Source organism: Chiloscyllium punctatum, chromosome 38 (assembly GCF_047496795.1).
Source record: "Chiloscyllium punctatum isolate Juve2018m chromosome 38, sChiPun1.3, whole genome shotgun sequence".
Lineage (NCBI taxonomy): Eukaryota > Metazoa > Chordata > Chondrichthyes > Orectolobiformes > Hemiscylliidae > Chiloscyllium > Chiloscyllium punctatum.
The window spans coordinates 59,938,576-59,956,243 of record NC_092776.1 but is presented as its reverse complement, the minus strand read 5'-3'; positions in this window follow the sequence as shown (position 1 = coordinate 59,956,243).

Genomic DNA, 17,668 nt, shown 5'->3' with positions numbered 1-17,668 from the left:
CTAATCTAATCTAATCTAAATAATCTAATCTAATCTAATAGTTATTACCCGTGGACACAGCCTTAGAATTAGAGGGGGTCAATTCAGAACAGAAATGCGGAGACATTTCTTTAGCCAGAGAGTGGTGGGCCTGTGGAATTCATTGCCGCAGAGTGCAGTGGAGGCCGGGATGCTAAATGTCTTCAAGGCAGAGATTGATAGATTCTTGTTGTCTCGGGGAATTAAGGGCTACGGGGAGAATGCGGGTAAGTGGAGTTGAAATGCCCATCAGCCATGATTGAATGGCGGAGTGGATTCAATGGGCCGAATGGCCTTATTTCCACTCCTATGTCTTATGGTCTTATGGTCTTATAACCCTGTTGACCCTGCAAAGTCCTCCTTACTAACAACTGGGGGCTAGTGCCAAAATTGGGTGAGCTGCCTCAGACTGGTCAAGCCACAACCAAACATGTTGCCTAAAGATTGCACAATGTTCAGCGGCATTTGTGACTCCCCAGATACCGAAGCAGACCGTGTTCAAATGCAACAGGATCTGGACAATATCCAACCTTGGGCTGACAAGTGATAAGAAACACACCGCATAAGTGCCACATTTTTGAATGTCAAGGGTGATGGTTAGATTCTTTCTTGTTAGAGATGGTCATTTCCTGGCACTTGTGTGACGCGAATGTTACTTGCCACTTGTCAGCCCAAGCCTCAGTATTGTCCAGATCTTGTTGCATTTGAACATGGACTGCTTCAGTGTCTGAGGAGTCGTGAATGGTGATGAACATTGTGTAGTCTTCGGCAAACATCCACTATCTGACTTTATAATGGAGGGAAGGACTTCAGTGAAGCAGCTGATCTGCAGTTGCTCAAAAACTAAACATGAACAAGAATTGCTGGAAAACCTTAGCAGCTCAGCTGGCCCCTTTGGACATAAACAATGTTAACATTTTAGGCCCAAACCTCCATCAATTAACTCATCTCATTACCTCTACAACCTCTTCTAGTCTTACATAGCCCTCCAGTTTCTTCATCATGCAAGTTCCTCAGCTTAATCACCCCAACATTGGCAGAGATGCCGTCAGCTGCATGGGTCCCAGCTATGAAATTTTCTGCCTAATTCTCTCCATGTCTTCATCTTCTTTAAGAAGATCCTTAAAAATGAACTTTTTGACTAAGTTTTTGGTCATTGATCCTGATATCTTTTTCTTTGGTGTGGTGTCAAATGTCGTTTCTGTAATGTTCCTGGGAAAAGCCTTGGGAAAAGTTACTGAATTAAATGAGCTATATAAAAGTTAGAAATGCTGATCTTTTCTGTGTTTCAGGCAGCAATTCCTACAAGACTGACCAAATAGAAGCTTAGCCCCATTATTAAAGTCATTCAGTACGTAGCACTATTGCGGTCAAAAGCCTGGCCACAAGTACTCCATATCAGATCTTGCTCGATTCTATCCAAATGCAAGGTACGAAACTCTCAATGTAAAAAGCAAACAGACAAAATAATGACTGCTCCATTCCAGAGTAAGCCATATGGCTGTCATTTTGTCCATATTCTAATATACATCCAGTCCTCACTCAGAAACCGTGTAAACTCCTGGGAGGATCAGAAAATGGATATATGCTTAGGCCAGTTAGAAGCAGAAAACCTGGACATCTCTTCACTTTCACACTTTGGTGATCAGAATTAGCCCTGAGGACAACACTGGCCTAGATTAATGTCAACAGATACCTCTCTCATCAGTAAAGAAAATCAGTAAAGAAATTCAGCACATGAGCCAACCTAACTTGTTCTAATTGTTTATAACAGGACTTTAATCCCTTTGTTGCAATGTGATGTACATATAACTTTAAGAGAGTATAATCTTAAACTGCTGCCCATCACTATATAATCCCAATGCATTGTGTATAAACCACAGAGTTATGGATCAGCTGTGTTTACGTAGCTTCCCAGCTACCATGAAATGTGGATAGTCTTTTCTTCAAACCAAGAACTCTGTCCATTGTTTTACCTCTCCCTGGTACATTTGCAATAAGCAGTTGAACACAACATGTTAACATCACATCCAAGTTCTGAATGGCTGTTCTGGTGGGCTGTCAGGGACAGAGCCTGAACAAACATGGCATCAGATGCAATTGGAGTTTGGGAAGGCACCCAAACTAAACGCTTTGCATTTGTAAACTGGGTGCAATGAGGCTCAATTTTACTCAGACCCCGAGCAATTTTTTCACATGATGTGGAAAATCAAACAGAAATTAATTGGCAATTCCTTAATATTTAGAATTGAATAAATGCATTCATTTACTAATGAATCTTTGAAACTGAATTTCTAAAGGAGATATGGCCCAGGCAGTCTGAAGGTTTGGTGCTGGCACAGACCTGGTGAAAAGACTAAAATTCAAGTACTTTTTAAAAAGAAAATTCATTATTCTTATGCTGAACTTTTATTTATGATTCTTTTAAGTCTGTAACACATACTTAAGTATTCTGTACCAATGTGTGCTGAACCTAAGATGTGTCAAAGCGCCGACATTGCAAACTTTTCCCTGCACTCATTCGAGTGCACGTGACAATAAAGGTTAATTCAATTCAATTCAAATGTCCTCCTGAGCTATAATAGTTAAAGAAACAATTACAGACTATTTCTAAATGTGCATTGTATCCGTTATAAGATGCAAAATGTTAAGTGTTTTCCCAACTCACTCTAATTCTCATTACCACAAGAAAAATTAGCCGTGCTCAGGTGGGGAATGTATTAATGTATTCTATTTTCAATGCTCACTTAATCAGATATGATTAATTATTAACAAAATAATTATACCTGATTGTGCAGTTTTGGGTAGCTAAATGGGGCTTTAAAAGGGGTTATTTTATTAATCATCACAGCACTAATTGCAGACACTTACAGAAGGTTCTGATTAAATATGCAAACGAACACAAAAGAAATGGTATTGCTGAGAAATGAATTTTAAAAGCTGTAAGTCACCATCTCAGATGACATTTGGGACTTTACTGAGTCAGACAGTCACAAACTGTCCGGGACTAAACTACAGAATTGGCAATCAACTAAACATAAACAACTTCATTTTCTGGTAATTGTTATTTTGGATACTGATTAAAACTGGTTCGTTATAATTTTAAATAGCTACAGGTGTCGATGATAGAATGATTTTACATGTGATATTTTCAATGGTTCTCTGATTCTTTTAGGAAATTGTACCCAAAAAGAACACAGGTAGAATAATCACCACTTCACAATTGTAACCTTGTCTCCGACCTGCTCCACCATCCCGAAATCCACAAGGAATGTGGGCACTTTAAATAATCATATTGAGCTATGTACTAACAAAATAATTTCAAAGGAGCTCTGCACATTCAACTGAACCTAATGAAACACCAATAGATGTGTACAGCTTGTGAGATTGGCAGTTGCAGCAATTTTGCGTTAAAATTTGCAATGAGAAACCAAAGCGAAGGCTCTTTCTTTCAGTCTGCCTTTATCCATGCCAAAGTTTTATCCAAAATGAAAGAAGTTTGAACGAATGATGATTTATTGTCACTTGTATTCTACAATGAACAACATGGTAAAATACAGTGAAAAAAGCTTCAACTTCCACAACAATCCAGCAGCATTTTGAATAGTTTAAGAATAAAATGATATAAATGAAAGGGAATCCATTGTCATTCCACTGCCTCCACCAGGAGACCTGAGCTGACTCACCAATGACTGCCACCTCGCTGTAGTCTGCACCAGACCCACCGATGTAGGAGTCACCACTCTTCAGGAGTGATCTCTTTGTCACTGTGCCCACCTCACCGATTGGCCACTGATGCGAGGTCATGTGATGGACCCACACTTGCCCCACAGGTAGAAGTCCCCGCTCTAGGCCTACCGCCACCAGGATTTTCTGGCTATCCTTCAGCTACCACTGCCTCACCGGTAATCAGGAGTTCCCAGCTCTGGGTCTACCACAACCAAGAGCTAACACCACATCCTCACAGGTAACCAGGAGTCCCCAGCTCTGGGCCTACCACAACCAGGAGCTAACGCCACCACCTCACTGGTAGCTGGAAGACCCTAGCTCCGGACTTATCTCCACCAGCAGATCCTGGCTCTGCTGCCACCTCCAAACCTTCGCTGATGTCTGAAGTCCCTGCTCTGGGTCTACCACAAACAGATGTCCCTGGCTCTGTTGCCAGGTCACTGCCTCACAAGAGCCCTGCTCTGGCCATCCTCTTCCACCATGTCACCTTCTCCACCCATGGGAAGTTGATGAACAAAAAGAAAAAAATAAGAAAGAAGACAAAAATGGTAAGGAAAGAAGTGAGGAAGAGTCTAGTTGGGAGCGGATGGGGCCTTCCTTGTTGGTGCCGCCATCTTGGAAGTTTACACTCACAAATGGTGCATTTAGACCATTGCATTTGTATCAATCAGTTAGTAAAGTGATCCAAGCTAATCCACTTCCTGACTCTTCACATGAACATAATGATATCACTGCTTCAGTAAATCCATTCAAACTCCCCATGAACAGATGTGATGGTCTCTGCTTCAAACAGCCGCTGTGGCAACACTCTCTATCCCCTGACAGCCAACTTCACAAAACATTTCTCTTAAAACTCTCTTTCCTCATTTTGTGGTTATTTTTAATTGTTGACCTTTGGTTGCTGATCTACCAACCAGAAAAAAATTGTCTTTCCCTCTCATTTAAACAAAGCTCTTCTTTGTTTGAAAATGAAGCCTCCTCACGGTCATTTCTGTTGTATGGAAATTGGGTGGCCTAACATCTCTAGTCTTGAGACTGACATTTTTGAGGAAGTGACGAAGATGATTGATGACGGTAGGGTATGGACGTAACTAAAGCATTTGATAAGGTCCCACATGGTAGGCCAATCCAAAGATCAAATCATATGGGATCCATAGTGAGTTGACAAAATGGATACAAAATTGGCTTGATAATAAGACATAGAGTAATTGTGGAAGGGTGTTTTTCTGACTGGAGTTCTGTGACCAATGGTGTTCTGCAATGATCAGTGCTGGGACCTCCGTAGTTTGAAAATGAAGCCTCTTCTTGGTCATTTCTGTTGTATGGAAATTGGGTGGCCTAACATCTCTAGTCTTGAGACTGACATTTTTGAGGAAGTGACGAAGATGATTGATGACTGGTTCGGATGAAACCAATGGTCTGATCAATAAGTTTGTAGACGACAGGAAAATTGTGGATTTGTGGATCGTGAGGAAGGATATCAATGGACGTAGCAGGATATAGCTCAGCTGAAAAGTTATTTGGAGAAATGGCAGACGGAATTTAATCCAGATCAGTCTGGGTTGATGCACTTTGGGAGGCAAAATGCAAGAAGGAAGTTTACAGCAAATGGCCAAGCATTTAGAAATAAGAGGGACTTTGGAGTCCAAGTCCATAGCTCCGTGAAAGTAGCAACACAAGTGGATTAGGTTGTAAAGTAGGCCTACAGCATTCTTGCCTTCATTGGTCAGGGCATCGAGTACAAAGGTTGGCAAGTCATGCTGCAACTGTATAAGACTTTGGTCAGACCTGTGTGCAGTACTCTGGTTGCCACACTATAAGAAGAACGTAGAGGCTTTGGAGAGGGTGCAAGAGGCTTTCCAGGATGTTTTCAGGAATGGAGTGTGTTAGTTATAAAGGAGAGGTTGAACAAGCTTGGGCTGTTTTCACTCGAGCACTGGGGACTGAGAGGCGACCCGATAGAAATATAGAAAATGATGAGGGACATGGATAGGGGAATAGTCGGAGTCTCTTTCCCAGGTTGGTAATGTCAAATACCAGAGAGTACAGGTTTAAGATGAGAGGGGATAAATTTAAATGAGATGTGCAAGGTAAGTTTTTTACACAAAGGATGGTAGATATCTAGAATGCACTGCCAGGGGAGGTGGTAGGGGTAGATATGAGATCAACGTTTAAGAGGCATTTAGACAGACTTATGAACAAGCATGGAATAGAGGGACATGCACAAGCAGATGAGATTAGTTTAGAATAGCATCATGGTCAGCACAGACATGGTGGGCCGAAGGGCCTGATCCTGTGCTGCTCAGTTCTTTGTCTATTCTCACACCCTTTCATTTCTGAAATCATCCTGGTTGACCTACACAGTATATTCTCTGAAATGTCTTGAATGGCCTTTCTGTATTGGGATATTCAAAACCGCACATTAAACTCCAATGCACTGGCTGGGGACATGATGGTGTCTGGCTAATGCAGGGGCTAGGGAGTTGATAGTGTATAACTAATACTTCTGCAATTATTAATCCAAAGGACTAGCGTGCTTTGATTAGATTCCCTACAGTATGAAAACAGGCTCCTCGGCCCAACAACTCCACACCAACCCTCCGAAGAGTAAGTCACCCAGACCCATTCCCCATATTTACCCCTAACTAATACATCTAACACTATGGGCAATTTAGCATGGCCAATTCACCTAACCTGTGCATTTTTGGACTGTGGGAGGAAACCAGAGCACCCGGAGGAAACCCATGCAGACACGGGGAGAATGTGCAAACTCCACACAGACAGTTGCCTGAGGCTGGAATCAAACCTGGGCCCCCAGTGCTGTGAGGCAGCAGTGCTAACCACTCAGCCACCGTGCCACCCCGAGAGCCACTGTGCCACCCTGGTGTTCAAGGAAACCTCAGTTCAAGTCGCACACAACTAAAGTCTAGGCCAATTAATAATTCTCGAACAGAGACCTAATTTCAGAAAAGGGGACCACAACAGCCATCACCTATTGATGTAAAGGCTATCTGGCTCACTAATGTCCTTTCAGGGCTGAAATCTGCTGGCCTTCCCAGGTTGGCCTGTGGTATAAGGTTCGAGACTGCTTTAGGATACATCCAGTCTGATGATGTCACATCATCTGTAACTCCCTACCCAGAATGGCACCTCTGACTCTTGATTGCCCTAAATAATAATTGTCCCCATCTAAGCAAAGCAACCAATTCCACCATGTAATAAAGTGCAGCTTGTTGTTAAAGCACTTGCTTTCTCTTGTCAACACTGACACTTGGCTCATCCTCTGGCAGGTCAGGCAGCATCCAAGGAGCAGGAGAATCACGCCCGAGGCATTGATTCTCCCGCTCCTTGGATGCTGCCTGACCTGCTGTGCTTTTCCAGGAACACATTTTCAGCTCTGATCTCCAGCATCTGCAGTCCTCACTTCATCCCCTGGCACTCAACCCTTTGACACAGGGTCACAAGGTGGGGATTAGTGGCAACACTTTACTCCAATGATGTGCTGTCACAGAAATAGACCTCATGTGACTCTGGACCCACGGCAGTGATTCTTTATCACCTTCTGAGACAGTTCATTGGTGATTATGGATGGGCCACATATACTGCCTTGCTATGGCACTCACACCCCATGAAAGGAAAACCAATTGGGGACTATCCTGGGTTTTGTACAGGCTCAGTGTTATTCTCTGCTTTACTTGTTTATTTACAAGACTTAACAAAAAAGTACTCTGTGTTCTTCCTTATCTTCATATTTTCAGTGAAGTCTGGACTTGAATGATCTTTGATCACAAAAATTGGCTTATTACTATCAAAACGCTAAATATCACACTTTTACCGGCATCACTCTGTAAACATTCTTGTTCACTTTTTGATCTATCATTACTTTTATCATAATGGGGTCATTTTAAAAATTAACACATTTCAGATGTACATTCATTTAGTTGTAAAACTTCCATCTTAGAACCCAAATAATGAATAATGTGAAAATTGGAATGCAAACTTAAAACAAATGTAAGAATTAACACCTGTCTGCAAAATCGCTGTTTTTTCCCTGTAGGAGAGTTTCCAGATGGTTCTGTGTCCCCAAAGCCAACCTTGCAGGCAGTCGATCAATCTTTCACTGATTGATGATCTGTAGAGCTCACCTTCATCCACAACTACTGTCACATTCCAAAACCCACTAAGACACAATTATACAGACCGTTGCTACGTCTTGCAACATCTTGGCGAACATATGCGATCTTTGAAATGTTCTCCATCCATCAATATATTTGCTTGCTACTGATTATTCATGGCGTCCTTAAAATTGGATAGGAACTAAATGCATTCATTTAATTTTGAAGGGTTATATATTTGCAAGGTACTTTCACAGATTCATCACTGATTTTTCATATTTTAATAAAGTAGTGAAGCAAATATCATATGGCTCGATGAAAGTGCTCCACATTTATCAAAAACTTGGTTTGAATGCAAATTCCGTGCAGGAAAATACCGGAATGCTAATATCTGATCTGACCCACACCATCTTACATGATATTTCCTATCTATTGGTGCTTTTGTCCTTTCTTAATGTTTTTTTTAAATGTGACTGAGCAGTAGGAGTATTAACCCCTGCACTGACACAATCCTGCAGATGTTTGTCTATTTAATGATGGCTAAGAGTGGAGTCCACCTAACCTGTTGTGCAATTAAATCATCACTTAAATTAAATCAAATCCAGGAGTACAGTGAAAAGAGAATAATATTGTCACCTCAGGTACTAAATACTAAGTTGCAAATCTTAGGGATTAAAATAGATTAGGTACAAAATAGAGAAATAAACAGAAAAGCTACAAGTTCTACACTACAGTTCTTCACAGTATATTCACAGTATAAATTAGGGAAACAAAGAAATAAAGTTAAAAGATAAACATTACAGTGCTTTGACAGCCTGCAGTCTCTCCACATTATGGGCTTTCCACAGCGTTGCGCCCACCCCAACTGGGCTCACAAACCACTGACCACCATCTGTGACAGGCTGACTGCACCAGGCCCGAGGCTGCCGACTGCCAACAGCTCTGCTCCTGCACCCCTGGCACACCATCCTGCTCTACTCCAGGCCAGTGGACTACTGCCCATCCTGCTCTCCTCTGGGCAGACTGACCACTCTCTGTCCCATTCTGGTCCAGGCCCACTGACTGCTCTCTGTCCTGTTCTGGTCTGGAGCCCGCTGACTGTCCTGCTCTGGTCCCTCAGCCGCTGCACTGCTCTGATGCTTTCACCACCATTCAAGTGAAAAAAAGGACCAAAAACAGTTTAAAATGAGAAGAATAAGAAAAGGAAGAAGAAAGAAAAATTAAGGATAGTCAACATAGATTGGTGAAGGAGACATCCCGTGAGACAAATTTGATTGATTTCATTTGCAAGATAATATGAAAAGTCAATGAGGCTGGTTTCAAAGACCATGGGAAGGAAAGTACAAGGAGTTAGGGAGAAACTTGAAGAGTTGAGACAGGGATACAGTTTCTTTTACTGAGTCTCTGTAATGGCTGGTGTCAGGAAATTGGCTAAAATATTGTTTTGTTGTGTGTTTTACAATCCTTCAAATTAGCTTCTACAAGAGCATAAGACCATAAGGTGTAGGAGCAGAATTAGGCCATTTGGCCCATCGCGTCTGTTCCGCTATTCAATCATAGCCATAAAGTCATAGAATCATTCAGCACAGAAACAGATCCTTTGATCCAAACAGCCAAACTAAACTAATCCCACCTGTCTGCTCCTGGCCTATTTCCCTTCAATCCTTTCCTAATTCATGTATTCATCCAAATGCCTTTTAAACGTTGTAATTGTACCCACATCTAGCACTTCCTCAAGAAGTTCACGCCCCAGGCGAACCACCCTCTGGGTAAAAAAATTTGCTTCTTATGTCTATTTAAATCTCTCTGCTCTCAGCCTTAAAAATGTGCCCCCTATTCTTGAAATTTCTCATTTTAGGAAGAAGACAACTACCATCAACGCTATCAATTCTCAACCCCACTCTTCTGCCTTCTCCCCATAACTTTGATCTGCTCATTAATCAAGAGCCTATTTATCTCTGTCTTAAATACACAGTGACCTGGCCTCCACACCTCTCTGTGACACTTTATACTATGAAATAACCATCATCTGGCTGAAAAAGTTCCTCCTCATCACAGTTCCTTATTTCTTCCCACGAGTGGAAGTATCTTCTCCACATTCACTATATCCAGGTGTCTCAGGATTCTGTAAGTTTTAATAAGACTCCCCCCTCATCCTTCTAAACTCTTTTGAGTGCAGATCCAGAGTCCTTAACCTATCCTCATATGACAAGCTCTTCATCCCCAGGATCATTCTTGTAAACCACCATTGGATTCCCTCCTTTGCCAGCACGTTATTCCGTATATACAGGGCCAAAAACTGCTTGCAATATTCCAAATGTGGCCTGAGTACAGCTTTATATACGTCAGCAGTATATTTCTTTTCTTGTATTCTAGCCCTCTTGAAATGAATGTTAACATTGCATTTCCCATCCTAACTGCCAACTGAACCTGCACATTAACCTTAAGAGAATCCTGAGCTAGGACTCCCAAGTCCCTTTGTGCTTCAGATTTCCAAAGGCTTTCCCCATTTAGAAAATAGTCTATGCCTCTATTCTTCCTACCAAAGTGCACAATCTCACACTTTCTCACATTGTGTTCGATCTGCCATGTCTTTGCTCACTCCCCTAGTCCTTCTGCAGCTTCCCCACTTCCTCAACACTACCTGTCCCTCCAGCTATCTTTGGGTCAGCTGCTAAATTGATGAAGCTGTGCTGACTCAGCATTATTTTACCATACACTTCCCCACAATCTCATCCTTAATAATGGGCTCTAAAATCTTATCAATGACTGAGGTCAGGCTAACTAGCCTATAGTTTCCTGTCTTCTGCCTCACTCCCTTCTTAAACAGGAGTGTTACGTTTGTCATTTTCCAGTGCTCTGGCGCTCTCCCTGACTCCAGTGATTCCTGAAAGATCACCATCTACAATACTTCTACAATCTCCTTAGCTATCTGCTTCAGAATTCTGGGATGTAGACATTTTGCTCCAGGTGATTTATTCACCTTTAGGCCTTTCAGCTTCTCCAACACCTTCTCCTTAGCGATGGCCACTACACTCACCTTTGTCCCCGACTCTCTTGAAGTTCTGGTACGCTGCTGATGTCTTCTGGCTGTGGAAACTGATGCAAGGTACCTATTTAGTTCCTCTGCCACTTCCTTGTCCCCTATTACTACTTCTCCAGTCCCATTTCCCATTGGTCTCTTTTCCCTTTTAGTAATCTAAAAATCTCTAGCAATATTCTTTTATATTACAAGCTGGCTTATTCTCTTCTTTCATTTTCTCCCCATTTATTTATTTTTTATTTATTCTCTGCTGGCTTTTAAAGGCTTCTTTGGCTTCTCAGAAACCTTTATCACCTTGTATTCCTTTTCTTTTGCTTTTATGTTGCCCATGATGTCTCTTTTTACAACCACCTGAAGGAGCGTTGCTCCAAAAGCTAGTCCTTCCAATTAAACTTTGTGGGCGGCACGGTGGCACAGTGGTTAGCACTGCTGCCTCACAGCGCTGGAGACCCGGGTTCAATTCCCGCCTCAGGCGACTGACTGTGTGGAGTTTGCACGTTCTCCCCGTGTCTGCGTGGGTCCCCTCCGGGTGCTCCGGTTTCCTCCCACGGTCCAAAGATGTGCAGGTCAGGTGAATTGGACATGCTAAATTGTCCGTAGTGTTAGGTAAGGGGTAGATGTAGGGGAATGGGTGGGTACGCTTCGGCGGGGCAGTGTGGACTTGTTGGGCCGAAGGGCCTGTTTCCACACTGTAAGTAATCTAATCTAATCTAAACCAGTTGGACTATAACCTGATGTTGTGTGATTTTTAACATGATGTCCCTTGTCATCCATGGTTGTCTCATCCTCCCCTTCGTGTGTTTCTTCTTCCTTGGGATGAATTCCTGCTGTGCCCCCTGAATTTCCCCCAGAAACTCCTGCCATTGCTGCTCAACCATCATCCCTGCTAGGCTCCCCTTCCAATCAGTTCTGGCCAGCAACTCCCTCATGTCTTTGTAGTTACCTTTACTCAATTGTAATATCATTACATCTGATTCCAGCTTCTCCCTCTCAACCTGCAGGGTGAATTCTATCATATTATGGTCATTGCCCCCTAGAGGTTCCTCCACTCTAAGCTCCCTAATCGAGTTTGCCTCACGACACATCACCAAATCAAGAATTGCCTGTTCCCAAATGGGTTCTACCACATAGCCTAGACATCCCAGAAATTCATTTAGATCCGCTACCAACCTGATTTTCCCAGTCCACCTGCACATTGAGGTCCCCCATGATTATTATAATAGTGCCTTTCTTATATGCCTTTTTTATTTCCTGCTTTATTTTCTTCCTCACATCCTGACTCCCGCTAGGAGGCCTCTACACAATTCCTATCAGGGTCTTTTCTCCTTTGCAGTTCCTCAACTCTACCCACACAGATTGTACACCTTCTGACACAGTATCACTTCTTGCTAGGGATTTAATTCCATTTTTTACGAACGATGCCATCACACCACCTGCCTGTCCATTCAATAGGTTGTATAACTTGCAATATTTTAGGTCCCGGCCCTGATCCCCTTGCAGCCATGTCTGTGTGATACCCCAACATTGTATCCATCAATTTCAATCTGTGCTACAACCTGATTTACCTTGTTTCATATACTGTGTGCTTTTAAGTACAACACCCTCAGTCCGATGGTGACTGCCCCCATTCTCATAGTTGTCCCAGAATGAAGTCAAGAATGTTATTTTCCTCTTGTTGGTTCTCTCACCATCTGCTGCAGACCCCATCTAGCAGCTATGTCCTTTAGGACCCAATCAACTCGATCAGTAGTGCTGCTGCTGAGCCACTCTTGGTGGTGAACACTGAAATCCCCTACCCAGCGTATATTTTGTGCCCTTGCTATCCTCAGAGTTTCCATATCAATGCTATAGTCAAGAGAGCACACCAATGTTTCTTTGTCCTCAGAAGACAAAGGAAATTTGGCAAGTACACAGTGACTCCTATCAATTTTTATATTGTTCACCATGGAAAGCATCCTATCCAACATATCACAGCTTGGTATGGCAATTAGTCTGCCCAAGACTGCAAGAAATTACAGACAGTTGTACATTCAGCCCAGTCCACCATGAAAACCAACCTTCCTTCCATTGACTATACTTCCTGCTGTCTCAGGGGAGCAGCAAATAATCAAAGACCCCTCCCACTCCGGTTATACTGTCTTCCTCCCTCTTCTGTCTGACAGAAGATACAAAAATTTGAAAACACATGCTGACAGATTCAAGAGCAGACTTATGAACAGATCTCTCATATATTAGAGTTGATCTCTCTCCCTGCACCTTTTCTGGGGATGTAACACTACTTTCTACATCCTGTTCTGTTACCTTGACATACTTATGTAAGGTATGATTAACATGCAAAACAATACTTTTCACTGTATCTCCTTACATGTGATAATAATAAATCAAATCAAATCAAACCGAATGTTGTTTAATATGAAGGAGCACTGATTCATCAGCCGAGGGAGGGTTGTACATAGTAATCAGCAGGACATTTCCTTCCCTGAAGCCACGAAACTGTATGGGGTCCAGAGTCAATATTGAGGACTCCCAGGGCAACTCCCTCCTGTTTGTATTCCACTGTGACACCACCTCCTGCCGATGGGACAGGACATATTCAGGGATGGTGATGGGACATTGTCTGTAAGGTATGATCCTGTGAGTATTTCAATGTCAGACTTTTGCTTGACTAATCTGTGAAGCAATTCTCCCAATTTTGACATTAGGCCTCCAGATGTTAGTAAGGAGGACTTTGCAGAGTCAACAGGGCTGTTACTGCCATTATTTTTTCTGGTGCCTCGGTTGATTCCAGGTGGTGCATCCAGTCTAATTTCGGTGAGACTTATAGAGTCATAGAGATGTACAGCATGGAAACAGACCCTTCGGTCCAACCTGTCCATACCGATCATATATCCCAACCCAACCTAGTCTCACCTGCCAGCATCTGGACCACATTGCTCCAAACCCCTCCTATTCTATTCCCATCCAAATGCCTTTTAAACGTTGCAATTGTACTTCTTAGCAATTTGTACAACTGAGTGGTTTTCTAGACCATTTCAGAGGGCAGTTCAGAATCATCCAGATTGATGTTAGTCTGGAGTCATATGTAGGCCAGACCGGGTAAGGACAGCAGATTTCCTTCCCTGAAAGACATTAGTGAACCAGATTGGTTTTTCTGACAATCAATGATTTCATGGTCACTAGTAGATTCGTAATTTCATTTTTTAAAAATTGAATTCAAATCTGCCATGGAGGAATTCGAACCCAGCTGCTCAGAACATTAGCTGAGTTTCTGGATTAATTATCGAGTGATCATACCAATAGGCCATTGCCTCCCTTCATAGTGTGAAGAAGCTGATCCTACAGTCCTTGCTTCATTTGCACATCACTTTAAATCTTTGCCCTCTTTTTCTTTAGTTTCTTTCAGGAGTGGGAAGAGTTTCTCCCCAAGCCTGTTTATGACACACTGTGAGAGTATCTGAGCTGGTACCTGAAGAATGAAGTTTGCAGTGGGGACAATAGATTGCATTCATAACAAAGTCTGGTTGGACTGAGGGTGTCGTACTTAAAAGCACACAGTATATGAAACAAGGTAGATGAGGTTGTAGCACAGATCTGATCCAAGAGCAGATGTTGGAGAAGCAGTTTGATAACTGAGCAACTATGAAGGATTCGAGAGAGGTGGCAGTGAAGTAGAGCTGGGGGTCATCAGAGCAGGTAGGGAGACTCCTGCTGACCTCCCACCAGGAGGATATTACTGAGGGTGTGGTTGAGATAGAGAGGGATGGGGGAGACCAAGAATGAATAGAAGTAAACAAAGAACAGGGAGAGGTGTCATTATGAGTGCTGTTCTGACTGTGGGTAGAAAGAGTAAACAGGTACAATACCATTCAGCTGAGGCACTGGTGAAGGTTGGTCATCATGTGAAAGGCTGCAGGCAGGGCAAGAATTATAGAATCCCACATCATCCAAGAGGGGTCGGGCTGGACAGGCCACCTATGGCACAATCACATCAGATATCATCTGTGATTTTAATACACACTGTTTCAAGGATACACTGGAAGGGATGACAACTTCTTTTCAGGGAATTCTGGGAATGATGTCACTGATTTGGATGGGTGATGATCTGTAGGAGAGGGAAGCTGCAGGATAATTGCTAACAGTGTCGGCTAACATGGGGTCAAGGAAAGGAACTGGGATATTCAGCAGCTCAGTGGGAATAAGTGTTTGTTGTGTATGAACCTGAATGAGTTAATACTCAGGAGGGTCATAAGCAGCTCCCAACATGACAATGTCATCTGGAATTTATAGAACTGTAGAATCAAACAGTATATACGAGGCCCTTTGACCCATCAAGACTATACCACCAACAAAACTACACTTGTCCCACTTTCCAACATTATACCTTGACTGCTATAACACTTCCAAGTACTTGTAAAGAATGTGAGGTATCTTGCCTCAACTACCCTCTTAGGCAGTGCATTCCATACCCCGCCATCCTCTGGGTGAAAGAATCCTTTCTCAAATCTACTCTAAACCTTAAGCCCCTTTCACTTTAAAAGTGTATCCTTTGTCATTGACCCTTTAACTCAGGGGAATAGCTGCTTTTCATCATCCTGTCCATGCCCCTCACCCTCTATTGTATCTCTGCTCAACCTCCTCTCCTCCAAAGAAATCCACCTGAGTATATCCAGCCTCTCTTAATCACCGAAAAGCTCTATCCCAGCCAATATCCTGGTGAATCTCCTCTGCACCTCCTTCAGTGCAATCATATTATTTGTACAGTGCGGTGACCAGAACTGCACACTTACTGAAGATGTGGCCTAACCAAATTCCTGTACAGCCCCACATGGCTTCCTTGTTCTTACAATCTATGCCATGACTGATAAAGGTAAATGTCCCATATGTCTTCTTTTCTATCCTATTAGTTTGTGTTGCCACCTTCAGGGATCTATGGGTAAGTTCCCCAAGGTCCCTGTGTTCCTCTGAGCTTCCTTTCCATTCATTGAGTACTCCCTTGTCTTAGATCATAGACCATAGAATCTCTACAGCATGGAATTGTTTTGTTATCCAAATTATCTTACATTTATCAAAATAAAATTCCACCTGCCACCCATCTGCCCATCTGACCAATTCATTTATGTCCTCCTGGAACTTAAGACCTCTCTCCTCACTGTCATAACACCCAGCTAATCTTTATGTCTTCACACACTTGCTTACCATCCTTCTCTCATTCTCATCTACAGTGCTTATGAATATTACAAACAATAAGGTATGCCACTACACACCAGGCTCTAGTCACACAAACAACCTTCTACCAGCACACTCTGTCCCCTGTCACTGAGCTAACTTTGGATCCAACCTGCTAAATTACCCTGGATCCCATGAACATTTACCTTCCTTATTAGTTTCCCATGTGGGACCTTGTCAAAGGCTTTGCTGAAATCCAAATAAACTATATCAACTGCACTACTCTCATCCAAACACTTGGTCATGTCCTTGAACAATTCCATCGGATTTGTTAGGCATGACCTCCCTCTGATAAAGCCATGCTGACTGTCCCTCATCCAAACGTACCTTCCTAAATGGAGATTAATTTCTCTTTCACTATATTATCCAAGAGTGTTCCCACCACTGATGTGAGACTCACTGGTCTATTATTCCCTGGTCTACCTCTACCATCCTTCTGGTAAAGTGGAGCTACATTAGCTGCCCTCCAGTCCTGGGCAGAACAACTGAATATCTGGAACAAGCAAAGCCTAACATCTGATCCTCCTCCAAGTCCCTAAAGCAAAGTCAATCACATCACTGCAAACTGTAGCTAGTTGCTAGATATGCAATAAACTGTATCTTGTTGATGACAAGAGACTCTTGCAGTTTGACCAGGAAGTGGTCTTCCTTGACCACACTGGACCATATAGGCCCCCTAGTCTCCTGCATGACCAAACAAGGGTTGAGAGGTGGGTGAAAAGGACAAGATGAGGGTGTGATGGAAGATAGGAGAGAGAGTGGAGAAAGGTGAGAGTTCAGGGCTAGAGCAGTGGGAAGCAGTTGAGGCATTCTGACCCCATTGACTTGGGGAAGGAAAGGAAGCTGACTGGATGGCCTTGTTATTATTTTGTCTGACTTATCAACTTACAAACTTTCAAAGATGTTAACCATCTTAATATTTCCTCCTGCCTCATGTTGATATCATTCAGTAGTTCACCTGCTCGTCCTTAATGTCTCTCACTGCCCCTACACTTCCTCAGTTATCCTCTTGATTTTTACATTATTGTAAAACATCTTTGGAGGTGCAAGAAACAGACACAGTGTCTAGTCTCTTGGCATTTGAATGGACTCCCGGTAAGTTTACTGTTGTGCAGGATTTTTCCTAATCATGTTTAATATTAATCTGAAACCAAACTCAGGAGTTCAACAAGTAAACCCAAGTAGCATATATCCCACGGCTCCCAAATCTCATCAGAACATAGTTCTGGAATTATCCTGGTGCTTCCTCATTGTCAAAAAGTGGAAATTGTTTTTCAGTTGCAGAGTAAGTGCATTTTAAAAAAGCATTGTATTTAAGATCATTGAAATGTGAAGTTCTCCTGCCTCAGTAAACCAGAATAATCAGGTTTAACATGGCGACAGAATAACCACTCCAATCTGCTGACCTGTTGGTGAATTGACTCAACACTTCGCAGACTGCATTCATTCTGAAAGAAAACACAATACCTGCTGCAACTTCTATTTCAAAGATACTTTAGGGAAACCTACCAAACGGTTAATAACAAGTGATGTCAAC